The sequence below is a fragment of the Furipterus horrens genome, unplaced genomic scaffold, assembly GCF_987537825.1.
Source record: "Furipterus horrens unplaced genomic scaffold, mFurHor1.1.pri manual_scaffold_6, whole genome shotgun sequence".
Classification (NCBI taxonomy): Eukaryota; Metazoa; Chordata; class Mammalia; order Chiroptera; family Furipteridae; genus Furipterus; species Furipterus horrens.
Genome location: NW_028327176.1, coordinates 165,922,728 through 165,939,580, shown reverse-complemented (window position 1 = coordinate 165,939,580; position 16,853 = coordinate 165,922,728).

Sequence of the window (16,853 nt, the reverse complement as noted above, 5' to 3'; positions counted from 1 at the left end):
TGTCTGCGTGACTGGCCCATGTTGTTACTTTTAGTAGCAAGGTCTAAGTGCTTGGGACTATATATGTTTTCAGGTTGTATATAACTCTGTACTGCCAATCCAATGTTTTTTATATTATTGTTTTCAATAAATGCTTGTTATATTGAATTGCAACTGAGGAGAGTTAAATTTGTATGTGTCTTCAATATGTACCACTTTTTAAATTTTTTTATTTAATAATTTATTTTTGTATGTTTACTTAATTTTTAGAGAGAGGGGAAAGAAGAAAGAGAGGGAGAGAAACATCACTGTGTGATTGCCTCTCACTCGCGCCCCTAACTGAGGACCTGACGTGCAACCTAGTCACGTGCCCTGACTGGGAATCGAACCAGCGACACTTGGCTTGCAGGCCGGCACTCAACCCACTGAGTCACAGAAGCCAGGGCCCTATTTACCACTTTTTAATATAATTTAAATATCTCCTGATACAAAAGGAGTGCTTACCATGGTTACAACTAAAATATAATCATAGGAAAAAGAACAAGAAAGTAACATACTTTCCCCAACCCCCCACACCCCCCACCCCAGAAACACACATAACACACACACACACACACACAGGCTCACTCCTATGCTCCCACACATAAACATTCTGGGAAACAATGAGAAACTAAACAAAAACTATCTCTAGAATTTTTTCCCTAGATGACTCTTTTTACCCTAAAATCTATTTTTTTCCCATAAAGATATGCATATGCATTTAACCACTGCGATGTCATGTTAATCGTAGGAATTCCAGGTGACATTCCAAAACTACTTTGTGTTGATCAGTTACTGATGAGGTCATTTAAGCTTCTCATGGATGTGTAAGCATGAAAATAAAGATACTGTCTCCCTTGCTTCTTTCTCACATATACTCATTCACACAAACTTCTGTCTTCTCTCCATTATTCTCATTATTCCTGTGAAATTTCTCCAAAATGTTCAATCATAGATGTATCAAAATATATAACTCATCTAAATCAGTCCAAGGTTGGTAAATTCCAATTACCAATAAAGAATATTTTCATCTTTAAAAGAAGGCAATATAGGGTAGCTCTGAAAGGGTCAACATTATGATCTTTCATTCCCCAATTAATACACATTGATAACACCCAGAAAAGTGTCTTATAGAGATACAACAAAACTCAATTCTGCTATAAGAAAAATGTAAATTTTGAACAAATCATGAATACACTGATGACAAAGTCTATCCCTATAGAAACTCACACATGGAAGAAATTCACAGAAACACTAAAACTGCTTAAATGAATTTGATAATTAAAAAAAGATTTGGTTGATTAAGTACTTTTTAATATAATGAGAATTAAGTTACACTAGTAAATCAGAATAACAATCTCTCTAGACTCAGAAGACCTTAATGTCTTGTCATATTGTAGGTAGCTTAATTAGCATGTTTATTTCTAGGATTAGGAATCCATCTGCTCAGGTAATTACTATTGTTAATCCTTCTTTTATTTTTTTATCCTTATCAAAAAAATAATCTGTGGTCTTCTTCTTTTACTCATTAAAATGATTATTATTATCTATTTGATAACACCACTTGACAAAAATTAAAAATACAATTAGGTTGCATATTTAGCTTAAAATAGTGTGTATCGGACATATCAATTAAATATTCACTTTAGTTTTTATTGCCTAAAACTGTACATAAACTTCTCAGAGTCAAGACCATTTACTTTATTTTTCTAGTGTCTCACATAGAATCATAAGTTGTTAGGATCCTATCTGTTTTTTTGATGCATATTTTTCATATTTTTTAAAAAAGGTAATACTTTTACATCATGCATAACCTTTCATAAGTATGCCTTAAAGTTATATGATTGTTATCTTATAATGTAAATCAACTTACACATTCCTTTAATGTTTACATAAAATAATTTCTCATGAATGAACAGCATCTTTACTTTTGCTGACAGTGATCCCAAAATATATACATGAGGACTACTATTATATCTGCAATCTAAATATTAGACTGCTACCTAAAATTTTATGGGTTTTTTTTTCAATTGATTTACCATTGTAGTTGAATTGATCAAATCAAAAGCTGTTTGGTACTATTCTAGAGCTATAGAGATGATCATATAGAATTGACAACATATCAATATATACAGTGAGATAGAAAATTTTATGACAAACATTCTAAGGAAAAACATAGGCACTTTCCCAACTTGTTGTTCTGTAAACTTTAGAAACCTGAATTGCTAGGTAAATAAATCTATAACAAAAGCATCCATAGATATAGCCATGGTAAAAAATGTCAGAAAAGGAAGGAAATACAATTTAGTTCATATGGAGAAAGGTAATTCTTCAAAATCAAAATGTAATTCTTCAAAATGTAACTCTTCAAAAGAATATTTTTACTACAGAAAAAGAATCCACATTAAAAGATGTAAGAATTTGGGAATATTTCACATTTTTAAGATAGGAAAATTAAGTTACACTTTTCCAAGTGTTATGCATTGTTTACATTAGCTGTTTCTTTTAGGTTTTTCTATAGTCTGTGTAAATGTTCCTGGTAGTTCAGTAATGAGAGGGCCAAATCACCTTTAAAAATGGAGAAGTGTCTATTCAGGTCCTTTGCTCACTTTTTAATTGGATATTTTTGTATGTGTGTGTTGAGTTTTGTAAGTCCTTTATAAATTTTGGATATTAACCCCTTATCAGATGTATTAGTGAATATATTCTCCTATTCCACGTATTTTACCCTTTGCAACAGCATGGATGGACCTGGAGAACATCATGCTAAGTGAAATCAGCCAGTCAGAGAAAGTCAAATACCGTATGATTTCACTCATATGTGGAGTCTAATGAACAGACTGAACTAACAAGCAAAACAGAGACAGACTCATAGATAGAGAGCAGGATGATAGCTGGGGGGGGGGGGGGGCAGGTTAGCGGGTGGAAGGATCAAGCAAAAAGGAAAAAGGACTCACAGACATGGACAACAGAGTGGTGATTGCTGGGGGGAGAGGGTATAATGGGGTTAAATGGTAGTGGAAAAATACAATAAAAATTACAAAAACAAAAAACAAAACAGAGGGATTACCATCTGACATTCTTCTTGGCGAAGACTACCCTGTATAATAAGCCTAGTATTTCAAACAGGAAGGTCATTTGCCACATTATAATAAAAATTGGTTCATTTAATTTAAGGAGTAATAGATACCACCAAGAGATTTTTCTTAATTGCCAAAGATAAAATATTATTACAGTGGAGAAAACTAGCAGATACCACCTTAGATAAATGATCCAAGTTAACATTTCGCAATGGGATGAAACAACAACATGTACGTTTTTGAACAAATATGAATTCAGAACCCAACATCACTTCTGTGGCGTTACTGCCAAAACTGAATAATTTGAATCTAATCATAAGGGTACATGACACAAGCCCAACGTTAGGGACGTTTTATAAAATAATTGAGCTATACTTTTCAAAAATGCCAATATCATAGAATTTAAAGAAAGACTTAGAAATTTTTCCAGATTAGAGAAAATTTAAATGACATAACCTTGGATTTTCTTTTGCTGTAACAAAATGATTGGGACAATTGACAAAATCTCAAAACTGTATATTAGATAATTGTATTATTTCAATGTTAATTACTTGATTTTGATCATTGTACTGTGGTTTGTTAAAAAAAAAATCCTTGCTTTTGGAAAATATCCTCAAGTCTTTAGGGGAAAGAAGGCATTGCGTCTGCAGTTTATTCTTAAGTGGTTCAGAGAAAAATTGATGTGTATGGTATGTGCATGCGCAAGCACAGATATATAGATAGAGATACAGAAATGGGTAGAAACTATAGAAACTTAACATTCTGGGAATCTGGTTGAAGGGTACATGGGAATGCTTTGTACTATTTTTGCAACTTTTCTCTAAGTCTGATGTCAAAATAGAGAAAAATTAATGAAAGAGAGAAGAGATGGAGAATCAGAGAATTTAAGGGACTTGTCCAAAGTCATATAAAAGAGGCTAAAAGCTCTCTGGGACTGAAAGTCATGTTATTTTCACCATCCCTGCCCCTCTTCTGCTATGTAATGACATTTCTTTGTGTGCTGTAGAACTAGGGAAGAGGGAATGAACTTGGCTGGTAGCTGGATTGTGCATTTCTTGAGCACCTTGTGAGTCATACTGGCCTTCTCAGGCAGCCAGCACAGGAGAGGAGCATGACCAGAGCTACAGACATGGCTTTGGCAGTGTGCCTTGACCTCTAGAAGCTTATCTAGCTGTCCACAACACAATGTCTAATAAAGAACCATTGGGACTGGCATTCACTTCTCTAAGGACTTTGGCTCTTCTGCTCAGGAGCAATATCCATTCCTGATTGTAACAGTGGCAGTGTCTTGATTGAAGTGGAGATCCAGACAGTGGTTTGGGGTAGAGTGACATGGTTCAGCTTACAGGTAGAGAAGGGCAAAGGCTGATGGGCTGGCAGGCAGATTCAAGTTCAGGTTGGACTCCAATGCTTGTTGGGAACTAAAATACAAACCGAGAACCCCAGACTGAGGAGGGGGCCCTCTTCTGTGCCTCCTGTGTGATTCCCCATCATTACGTTTGACATCTTAATTTGTCACTTAATTTTTAGTATATTGGTTGGCCAAAAAGTTTGTTTGTTTTCTTCCATAAGATGTTTTTAGTAGTGCTTAGTTGTCTTTAACTTCATTTGAAATTTTTTTTGTTAGATTGTATTGTGACAGCTGTCATATCAGTGTGCATTTAAATAAACTTATCAAAATCGGTGAATTTTTGTGTAGTTTTTTTAATACTGAAGATGGAAGAAAATAAGCAATATTTTTGGCATATTATGCTTTATTATTTCAAGAAAGGTAAAGATGCAACCGGAACGCCATTCCCCCCGCCGCCCACCCCCCCGGGAAAAAAAGATTTATGCAGTGTATGGAGAAGGTGCTGTGACTGATCGAAGGTGTCAAAAGTGGTTTGCAAAGTTTCACAGTGGAGATTTCTTGCTGGATGAGGCTCCATGGTCAGTAGACCAGTTGAGATCAATAGCAATCAAATTGAAGCATTAAGAGAGAATAATCAACATTATACCATGTAGGAGAGAACCAACATACTTTAAATATCCAGGTAAATAAAATTCTTGGTGAAAAGGAAAAACGTATCTTTTATTTTAAAGAAAAATACATATGGACTTTTTGGCCAACCCAGTACTTGTCTTATATACTAGATTCAAGCAATTTCAAGGTAGAGTCTGTGTCATTCGTTGAATAAATATGTATTGAGACTGGTCTTGTGCCAAGCATTGTTTTAGGTGCTGGAAATATATCAGTGAACTCTTCTCAGACAAAAATCTGTATCCTTATGGAGCTTACTTTCTTCACCATCATCATATTCAGCACACAGTACCTGAAACATAGTAGGTGGTCAGTAATAAATGAGAAGGTGCCTAATTGTAATGGGCACCTATGGTGACTAGGAGGAAAGACTACAGTGGCATGGGCATTCAGAGACCCAAGGCGCTCAAGTGATACACTGGAAACTGCGCCTAGGTCAGAAGACTAATTCTGGAGGTGCTGGAGTTCCCACGTCTGAAATATTTGGACAGCCTCTGGATCTGGAGGCTCCGTCTGCAGAACGAAATGTTTACTCCCAACATCTGGTCAAGTGCTCTAAGAATTGGGGGGCAGTGCTCAGTACACAATAGGTGTGCTGTAGTTTACAGAGTCGAATGTCAAGGACAGGAGGGGATACTAGAAAGCGTGTACTCTCTCTTCTTGATCTTGGTGTTTCTTCCACCAGAATAATTTTCAATATATCATGCCTCTTATCTTTACTCAGCCCCTTCCTCTGCAGCTACCCAGGCTCATCCTTTGCCTGGTTAACTCTGTTTGGTCCCAGCTTGGATGTCCCTTCCTTCAGGAAAACTTCTGTTATGCCTTCCTTAAATCAGACCACTGATAGAAGCCCTTCCGTGCATCCACACAGCTCCCTAATCTTTTTTCATCAAAGCCTTTGCCATATGACATTGGAACTGGCTACATTCCTTACTACAGTATAACCTGTGAGGGTAGGAATAAGTCTATCTTGTTTACAGCTGTGTCCTGAAGTCTAGCACAGTAGTTACCCTAAAATAGGTGTCAAGAAATAGTTACTAACCGAAAAATTATATTTCAAAATATTATCTGACTTATAAATACATTCTCAAATCACAAAGGAAAGATTATTTGATTCTCTAAAGGAGTAGTTTTTAGTCTGCCTCTTGGAACACTGGGGGTTCCATGTAGATGCTTAGGGACTATGACAGTGAGGACAGGGGAAGTGGAGTGGCCAGGTCAACTTTTTACTGCTTTGTGTACCAAAGGATTCTTTGCTTGTTTGTTTTCTAAAACTATGCTTTCATGTATTCCAATACAGGGCATGTGTACACATAGCTGAATCCTATTTTGGGCTATGTGAATAGTATATTAGTTTCCTACTTCCGCTGTAACAAATTACCATAAACTTAGTGGCTTAAAACAAGACAAATTCATTTTCTTGGTTCTGGAGGTCAGAAGTCTGAGATAAGTCTCACAGGCTAAAATCAAAGATGAGGCCGTGGACATCTCTGGGCACTGCTGTTCAGCCTCTCCAAGAGAGGCTTCCCCTAAGCATATGTGAACATTTGCATTTTCTTGACGGCATAGTCACAAAGATGAAAGTTCGTATTTTCAAAAATTATCAAAGAGGGTCATGGACTCTGCTAAAACATAAATCGCAAACATAGTGAATTTAATTAAAAATCTATTTTAAGTTATTTACATACATAGTTTCAAGGACCCTATCCAATGCACAAAATACCACTAAAATAGATTAGTGTAAACTAACTAGGGAGGGTAATTTGACAAAATAGATCACAGTTGAAAACATACACGTACTTTAATTCACAAATTCTACTGCCAGGAATTTTTCTTACAGACATAATCCCAAAGACAAAAACTGCAAAAGGAGATTAGTTATATGACTTATAGCATTTATGCAAGAGAACATGACACAGTTATTATTAAGAATGAGGGTGATGTATAGGTGTGTAGAAAGAAAGACATTCAAGAAAAATTCTTATGTGACAAAAATTCAAGACAGAGTGCAAAGTCTAATACCTATTTGTAGTTTCAGAATGTATATATGCTGGTTCCCAAACTAATTTCTGGTTAGGACACATGAGAGGGATGGCAGAGGCTAGAAGACTGTTTTATGCTTTTCTACCATCTACATTTTCTATTGTGGGTATGAAGTACCTTATTTTATAAAAGAAGGTCAGAGGCAGTTAATAATAATAAATAAAATAGTAAGAGTGTAACCAATAATAATGTCTTTATGCCTCACACAATTCTAAGCACCTTACACACATAATTTTATTTAATTCTCACGTTTCTATGAGATAGGAAATTATTATACCCTCTTTTTATTGAGTTTATTGGGGTGACACTTGTTAATGAAATTATATAGGTTTCAGGTATGCAATTCTATATATCATCTGTATAGTTGTATTGTGTTTTCACCATCCCAAGTAAAAGTCTCCTTCCATCACCATTTAACTCCTCTTTACCTTCTTCTACCCTCTTGACAGATGAGAAAATTCAGGCTCGTGAAGGTTAAGCCAGTCGTTCAAGCTCACACAGCTGGAAAAGGAGCTCAGATTAACTTCTGGTCTATTTGACCTAAACCAGTGCTCTCAACTGTTGCTACTATTTTCATTTACTTGCTTATACTTTTTCACGTTAAAATAAAAATCCTAATAAAGATGATCACATATGTTTTAATACTGGTTAAAACTTTCTCAAATGTCAAAACTAAGACTATTTTTTTTTCCTAATGTGTCATAAATCCAAACAGAAATAACTGTATCACAAAGCCTCCAGATTTTTGAAGCATAGTATGTTCAAAATATTAAAAAATATTTTTAAATTTTTAATGAGAAGCATTACTCAAAATGACAGCATGTATAAACATTTATAAGGAGGACAATAAAAAGAAGTAGAGGAGGGGCAATATAAACAGGGAGAAGAATGGGAAAGGAATGAGAAGAAAATTTACAAGATTCTGCTAACACTGGTGATTTACAGCTTTAAGAAAATGCTTTATAAAAGTAGTCTAGGCTATCATTTTTGACAGCCGCAATTCTTTCCCATTACATGCACTAAATAAATACTCTATTTCCATTATAGATAGGATGAAGTTGGGGTATTTTTCAATGAGGAGATGATACCAGTAAGTTATATCTAACATGCTTTATTGCAGCTGCTTCCACGTAGAAGCACTACTCATTTTTTTTTTAGGGGAAATAATAACACATATAAATAAGCAACTCATTGCCACTCCATATTTGCATGTGATCTAAAAATAATTTGTCCAAACTTTTTCCAGGTTGTAGCTAGTCTTATCCACTTTATTCAATGTTTCATGAAGTTTTGACAAGAACCAGTGATTTAGGCATCGTCTTACATGCATGGTTCCTTCTGATTTCTTTTACCGTGGCTGAATTTCTGAGGTTAATTTGCTTGCATTGTTGCTTTCCAGATGATCTCATTATGGTAATAAGTTTGGTTATCAGGTAGTTCTCCAGGATCCCTTGGTTAAATGAATGGGATTAAATTAATTGGTTGATTTAACAACTGTTGACCAGTCTCTAGTCCATTGCTAGCTACTAAACATATAAACATAAGCTATAAAACCATTAAATAAAATATGTTTATTCCTTATTTTGACAAAAGCCTTTAAAATAATAAGTATTTAAAAAATATGTTAAGCATAACTATATTAAATATAACTGAAAGAAAATGTAATAGTATTATTGCACAAGTTTCAGTGTTTTGGTGATTGCTGATTATGTTTGAGTGTGTAATAAAGTGAAGACACTCCATAATTCATGAATTATTATATAATTATTCCATACAATGTATTTATCTTGCCTTCATTTTAGGAGAAGAATACTGATTATGTTGTTAAAGTCAGGATTATCTCATAATTTGTATTCAGTTAACAGTAATGCCACATCAGGTCACTCTAGCTCTTAGACTTTTCACTTATATTTGGAGAAACTGCTCAGTTGAGGAATAGCAAATGAAATTGTTAGGAAAATTTGCAATATGTGTATGTGGGAATAAAACTAAAAATTTACAAAATTTAAACAGTGTTTAAGAGAAATTTGTGAAATATTTTATTTTTATCATATAAATGTCTATAACTTATATAGTGATTTTCACCATCCCCTACAGTAATTTCTTCATTAAATCTCCATTTATATAAAATTTCTGGGATTCCATTTGATTTACTCATGTTGTAGATCTAATAAAAATAACATTAGTTCGTTCTCATTGTTTTGATCAGTAATTAAATCTGCTTTTAATAAAGAATTTATAATGCCCTGTTTGCAAATTTTATGTGGGTCACATTCAATATAAATCTCACTTTTATTATTTCCAGTTTTTGAAAACTTAAGCAAGCTGCCTCTTTCAACATTTTCTGTTTCTTTATGCTTCTTAGTTTTCCCCCCTGAGCCCCACTTTTTATTTCCTATTTTTAGTCTGATCTCAACATGAACTTATTCTCATTAATCTAAAAGATAAAGAAATAAAATGCAATTATATTCAAAGAAAACTCAGTTTAACTGTATTTTCATTAAAAATGTAAATTAAACTTGTGTTTATATGTTTTCAAAAATTTTGTGTTCTAAAATATTCAGAAAGATATATTAAAAATTAAAATGCAAAATAAAATAATCATTAATAAACATTTTAATATAAATTATTTAAATGAATATAAAATTTATTTTGGGGAAAACCAATAAGATTTTATTAAATACTTTCACAAAAACAAAATTATTTGCAGTTCTAGCACTGAATATTCATTCACCTAGTTATCATTTTAAAAAATCTAAATTATGCTTTATGCATGTTACATCTAGACTTACGTATATGTAGATATATCTACAAACAGAAACAGATATAAGAGTAACATAAACTGTTGCGCACTATAAGTTCCCGAGGTACCACGTGCAACAACAAATGTGGACTAGGAAAGTGAGCACAGAACACGGATGCTTGATACTACGTCGTTATGTAAGAGCCTAATGCAATAACCTTATCTGAGAGCAAGGACTTAATAGATTGGTTAATTTGCCTTTTCTGTTTCCTAAGTGCTTACACATTCAAAATCTTCTCTGCACTTCGAAGCAGTATTGGTGACAACCCACCAACTGTGATGACATACGGTGGTGACCAGCATATATCTAGGAAAAGAGAGGGAAAATATTTCCCAGAGGATGAAAAGTGTTACTCCCACAGCACATGCTTAGGATAATGGGTTCTGCTCTATCAGCATCGAAAGCTGCGTGAATCGTAAGTGACTGAAGTGCCATTGAATTCTTTCACAGAGTTTGGTGTAGGCAAGGCCTTGTGAATGGCAAGGCCCAGGGCAGAAGCCTTTTTTGCCCAAGTCCTAGCAGAGGATGGTTGGAAATCCTGTTCCCCTAGCATGACCCAGCCATGACTGTATCCCTAAAACCCTCATCAGGCTGCTTTCCCCAGCGGTACACTAATCAATCACATAGTGTTGAGGACCAGACACAATGAAAAGTGTACCTCTTCCATAGCGGTAAGAGCTTAACAGATTGATACTTATGGGTGTCTCTGATATACCAGAAACCATGCTCTTTCTATTATGATGCAACTGCGTCTGCTATTTCCTGCTGAGAGATTTGGGTAAGTGATTAATTCTCTGAGTCTTGGTTACTTTAGCCGTAAAAAAGGTTCAATAAAACTACTTCCTATAGCCCTGACTGGTGTGGCTCTGTTAGTTGGAGCATCGTCCCATACACCAAAATGTTGGGGGTTTGATTCTCTGTTAGTGCACATACCTAGGTTACGGGTTTAATCCCTATTTGGGGTGTACACCAATTGATGTTTCTCTCTCACATCAATGTTTTTCTCTCTCCCTTCCTCTCTCGCTCTAAAATCAATAAACATATTAAAAAAATTTTAAACTACTTCCTACAGCTGTTATGAAGATTAGAGAAGTTGATGAATCATCAGATAAACTGTTCATTGCCTGGTAGACACCTATTGTCATTATTCCTATTGTAGAATTCATCCTCCACTCTCCATTCCACTGTTTAATCAATAAACTCTATCATTTCTCCCTGACATAGCATCAGATAAGAAAACAGATGGTATTTTCTAAAAAAGAAATTTTATACCCAAGAAAGCTATTTTGCTTCCCCCAAACTCTGTAGGCAATGGTGATTGCCATTCTATGTCAACTCTAGACAAACAGCTTTGCCCTTCTCCTCCTCTACACCCTGACTGCCCCTCATTGTTGCAGAAACTCCTTCAACTCCTTCAACTCTTCAGGCCACACTCCTTTAATTTCATTCACACAATCTTATGTAGATTCCTCAACCCACCCAACAATCCTGTTAAGTGTTCTTGTTAGCTCGGTGACTATTTCAGACCTTGTCTGCCTTAGTCACATGTTCCACCCCTCCTTATTCTCAGCAGATAACCCTGTCCCTGACAGTGCAAGTCGATGCATAAGGTAGGAACTCTCAACTGGGCCTATAAAATAAACTTCATTGTGCTCATAAATGTCTCCACCTTTTCTCTTCTTATTAAGTGTAACTGGCTACTTGTGCTCCTGATCACATTTCCCCCAATGTCTCATGGATTTCCCATCATAAATTGTTAGACCTCTGTACTTCAGTTTCTCTCTTTGCATTAGGTCCTTCCGATCAATATTTAATTATATTTGGGACCAATATTTCTTTCAAATAAACAAAAAGGAAATGCTCCCTAGACCTGTCCTCTGCTAGCATCTATGCTCTTCCTCTTTGGCAAACCCTACTTCTTGAATGAGTAGTCTCTAGTCAGTGTCTCAATTTCTCCAGCTTTCACACGTTCTTCAAGCCATTTCCATCAGGTTCTGGTACACTGAAACTTCTCTCGCCCACATCTTCAAGCTCAGCTCCACAAGGCCAAAGCCAAGGTTTCAAGATGTTGACTGATCTTGGTTAGCCTCTGATATTGTTGATCCCGCTCTGCTCTTGCAACGCTGTCTTCTCATGGCTATGGTGGCAGAGCCGTTCCTTTTCTTTTTTCTTTCTACCCTGCAGTTTCCTCTCAGCCTCCCCTGCCATCTTCCCCTCCACTCACTGTTCTGAGGCTTGCAGGGTGGCTCTCCTGGCCACTGTCTCTATTTACTCCTCACATTCTCACATGGTGACCTTGTCCACTCTCACTCACAAGACGGGACACTGTCAGGGGCAACCCACACCATCTTAGGGAAGGATATTATTGGCTCATATATGTGGGGAATTCAAAGGATTTGGCTCTATCCAAGAAGATGACTAATGATAGTAAGAACCTGCCCTATTTATTTTTTCAATTGAATTTATTAGGGTGACATTGATTCATAAAACCATACAGGTTTCAAGTGTACAACTCAATAAAACATCATCTGTGCCCGTTGTCCTAAGCAAAGTCTCTTTCTGTTCCCATTTCCTCCCCTTTGTGCACCTCCACCTAGTGTCCATCCTGCTTTCCCTCTGGCTATCACCACACTGTTGTCTGTGTCTATGTGCTACATGTATGTTTTGTTCTTAATCCCTTCACCTTCTTTCATCCAGCCCCCAACCCCTCCCCTCTGACAGCTGTCAGCCTGTTCCATGTATCCATTCCCCTGTTTCTATTTTGTTCATCAGTTTATTTTGAATTTGTCCTATTTTCCATGTCCCTTAGCTCTGCTTTTCACAATGTTGTCATCATTCTCAGCTTTCTTCCTTAACAGCCAGGAGAACCACTGGCAGCTCCAGACTTACATGGCCCATGATTCTAGAAGGAAAGACACCAGCATTCTCATTCTCCCCAGAGGGTTTGTTAACACACTTCAGTTCACATGCTCACCTGAACAAAGCACTGAAGCCAGATGATGGGGAACTTGAAGGGTCCTACCCCTGCGGTAGAAGTAGAGCAGAATGAGTCCCAGCCAGAACACATGGATGTCCTCACAGGAACTCTGAGGAAAAGGAGGAATGTTGAGCCCTGACTGGTATGGCTCATTGGGCTGGGCATAGTACCACAAACTGAAATGTCACTTGTTCGATTCCTGGTCAGATCACATGCCTGGGTTGTGGGCTAGGTCCCCATTTGGGGATGTGTGAGAGGCAACCGGTTGGTGTTTCTTTTGCACATTGATGTTTCCCTTGCCTCCCCTCTCTCTAAAAATAAATAAATAAAATCCTGTTTTAAAAAAGAAAGGAGCCCTGGCTGGTGTGGCTCAGTGGATTGAGCGTCGGCCTGTGAGCCAAGTGTCGCTGGTTCTATTCCCAGTCAGGGCACATGACTAGGTTTCATGTCAGGTCCCCAGTTGGGGGCGCGAGTGAGAAGCAACCACACAGTGATGTTTCTCTCCCTCTCTTTCTCCTTTCCCCTCTCTCTAAAAATAAAATAAATAAACAAACAAAAAAATAAATAAATAAATTATATTTTTTAAAAAGAAAGGAATATTGTGTAAAAAAGAAACAATATATGCATCTATGGCCTTGTTTATTACTGTTTGTCAATAATTTTACTGCCTATATTTCAAGCTTAATTATGTATCTTGAGCTCCAGAATTACATATCCAACAACCTCCCAGCACTACCTCCTTTGAAAAGATATATAGGCAAATTAAATTAAACTGTTCTAAACGTGAACTTATTATTTACTCCTCCTAAATTAGCTCCTTCCTTCAATCCTTTTCTTCAACAAATGGCACTGCCACTTGCCCGGTTGCTTAAGCCAGGTACCCAGCAGTTATCCTGGATACCTTGTCCCCCCCCAAACCACATGCCCAGCTGGATATCCAAATCTAACTGATTTTCAGGTGCTGTGACTTTTAAACAGTTCATCTGGCAAAATCATATCAAGCATCTTTTCTGACCATAATGGTATGAAACCAGAAATCAATTAAATAGTTCATCTGTGCATTTCTTTCAGTTTCCTCTACTATGACCCTAACTCAAGCCACCATCATTTTTGCATAAAATGTTTAAAAAGTTTTCTCACTGACACACCACTTTCAGCTCCTATTTATTCTCCTCTCCTCTTTGTATTTAATTTTTTAAATACTGAAGTTATGTATGTACATAAAGTGGCAAAAGGTTTCACAAAATTTGTAATGAAAACAACATCAGTCCTGTAGGCACCCTTCCTTTATTTCCCTAGAGACAGCAACTGTCACCCATTTTAGCTCATTATTTAGGCGTGTGCCTTCTAAATAATATCATGTGTTGCTACTTTCTGACTTTTTTATTTTATTTTAGGCAGTTCCTGTTGACTTCCCACTGGAAAGGATGAGAAATTAACTTGCTGTCTTTTGCTCCCTATACACGTACATCCTGTGCTGTCTCCCTTTCCCCAGTGTAGCTGTAGCAGAACTTTGGCTTGATATTTTGGCTTGTCAATGTTGTACATTATTAAAACTACATTAAAGCTATTCACAGCTGAAGGTATTATTAATAGTTTTTTGTCTTTTTATCATTTAATATATATCTCTCCTTAATGACTTCTTTTTGGTTTTTTTCCCCCTTATTCTTTTTTTGGTCTATGTCTTTCACACTAGAGGCTCTTCTCAGATGCCTGCTAATGCCTGCTTGTCTGTGCATATTGAAGAGGGAGGATGATTAGAAGCTCTGAGTCCATGATTGGGGCTCTTATCAGTGAGCTTCATTGTCAGGTGGTTGGACTGGGCTATTTAATTGTTGATATTGGTATTTTTAAGATGTTCCCCTGGTCGAGGAAGGTTTTCTGAAGGAAACCATTTCACTTTTCTGCCTTATGAACAAAGGCCTGGCTTTCAGCACTCTGGAAGTTTCAGCATCCCGTCTGCTTACATCTTCTCACTGGCCCATTTTTAGCAGGTTGCCCCTTCCTCTCAGCCGTGCCTGCCTGTCTCCCAGTCCAGAAACATTCTCTCCACAGAACAAGCCCCAGGCGGGCGGGAGTCGGTTGTCCAGCTGCATGGAATGGAGGAGTGGTTGGACTGCTTCTTGAATAGTCATTAGACTGGTCCTGCAGTTCATTAGATGAACAAATGGGACTTGTGCTTAGCAAAAATGCAGCAAATGGCTAGCCTGACCCGGGAGGAGCAGCCCTGAGGAGAGCCTACAAATAAATTAAAACAAAATGAGGACACCAAAATACCAAAGTTCTGAGTCAGTGGAGATGAAGATGATGGAGAAACACAAGGACAAAGCTGCAGAATAAACAGCAAGTTTGTTAGATGGGGGAAGAGAATGTAGTAAGACTCAAGCTGCAGAATGGATTAAGTACATGCTTCCTGCTGCAAGGAGGGCCATAATATCTACTTTGTGGGCTGTGGAGATAGTTACAGATTGTGTAGCAGCCTATTGAATAATTGGGAGTAGTATATCATCTTTAGTTAAGATGTTACTCCATGCACATTTTTTTTTGAAACAGGCATATTTTTAGATTACAAGCGAGAAGAACACATCTGGAAAGTATTTATGAAGGGAGATATATGCTTCTGAAAACAGATACCAGTAGTATATTTTAGTGAGGACTCATGGACATCTGTGTCTGAAATGACTCATTATGTTTCCTTTTCTATCTGTTGTATCTCCACTGCAGATTCAAAAACCTGACAAGGGAGAGTCTAAATAGCATAGGTCTTAATGCTCACATGAAAAGGGTACTTTCCATCATCATCATCCCCCTAATATTCCATACATGGATTCATACCTAAAAAAGTAACATCAATAAAATGTGCAAAAAAAGTGCTATAACTGTGTTTTATTTTTTTTAATTGCACTTCTTCTTAATTACTAGAAATTTTGAGTCACCTCATCTCAGTATTTGTATGCTTTATTTGCAAGTCACATTCTAGATACAGTAATAGTTTTCAAGGGCCTGAAGGAAACGTGCCTGGAATGTCTTCGTGAAATTCACTCTCCTCGCCTGATATTACACATGACATTAGATGGAAGGGACAAAAGATACCAAAAACCATCTCTATAAGGTCCTGTTTAGAAGCAGGGAAATTCTTAACATAAAACCTTGGCTCACTCCAGTTTGGGGGGCAATTTGTCTTTGGAATCAGAGTGATAAAACATAGGTTGTTATTTTATCATGACTACCCAATGCCTTGTTTACATTTTAGTTACATATGCCTTATTAAATAATTATCTCATTTCACTTACTTTAGATAATTTTTTTAATAATTAAAGAAATGTTGCTAATTTAGTAGGTGTTCAAAAATCAGTTACAATACTTACGTTATTATTTCATCCAAACAAAAATGATAGAAAAGCAATCAGACTACATATTTTGAAAAAATAAAAGGAAAACATACCAGTTGGTGATGTTGACGGACAGTACATTATCTCTTTTCTTGACTTAAGCTGCTATTGTTGTCATCTGCATTTCATTTTATTAATTTTTAAATTATCTCAATTTTATTAATAAAATAATTGGGTTCAAATGAATTTTTAGCAGTATTTAATACATTTATTATGCATTTTTGATTGTTACATTCAGACAACACTGCATTTTATATCATGTTGAAATATGCTAGTTTCATAAAAAAATAAACCAATAAAAGAAATAACAATGGTCTAAAATAATTTCTTTCTGAACACAAATGACAGCATTTTGCTTTTATGAAATGTGATCATATATGCATAAATGATAGTATAAATGTTATACCAGAAGTGTCAGAGGAGAAAATGGCACCCTTTGTTTTCTGTTTTTACTTTGTTAATGTGGTGTCATTGGTTTCATTGACTTTCAGTTTTAAATGATAAACCGACCTTGCATTT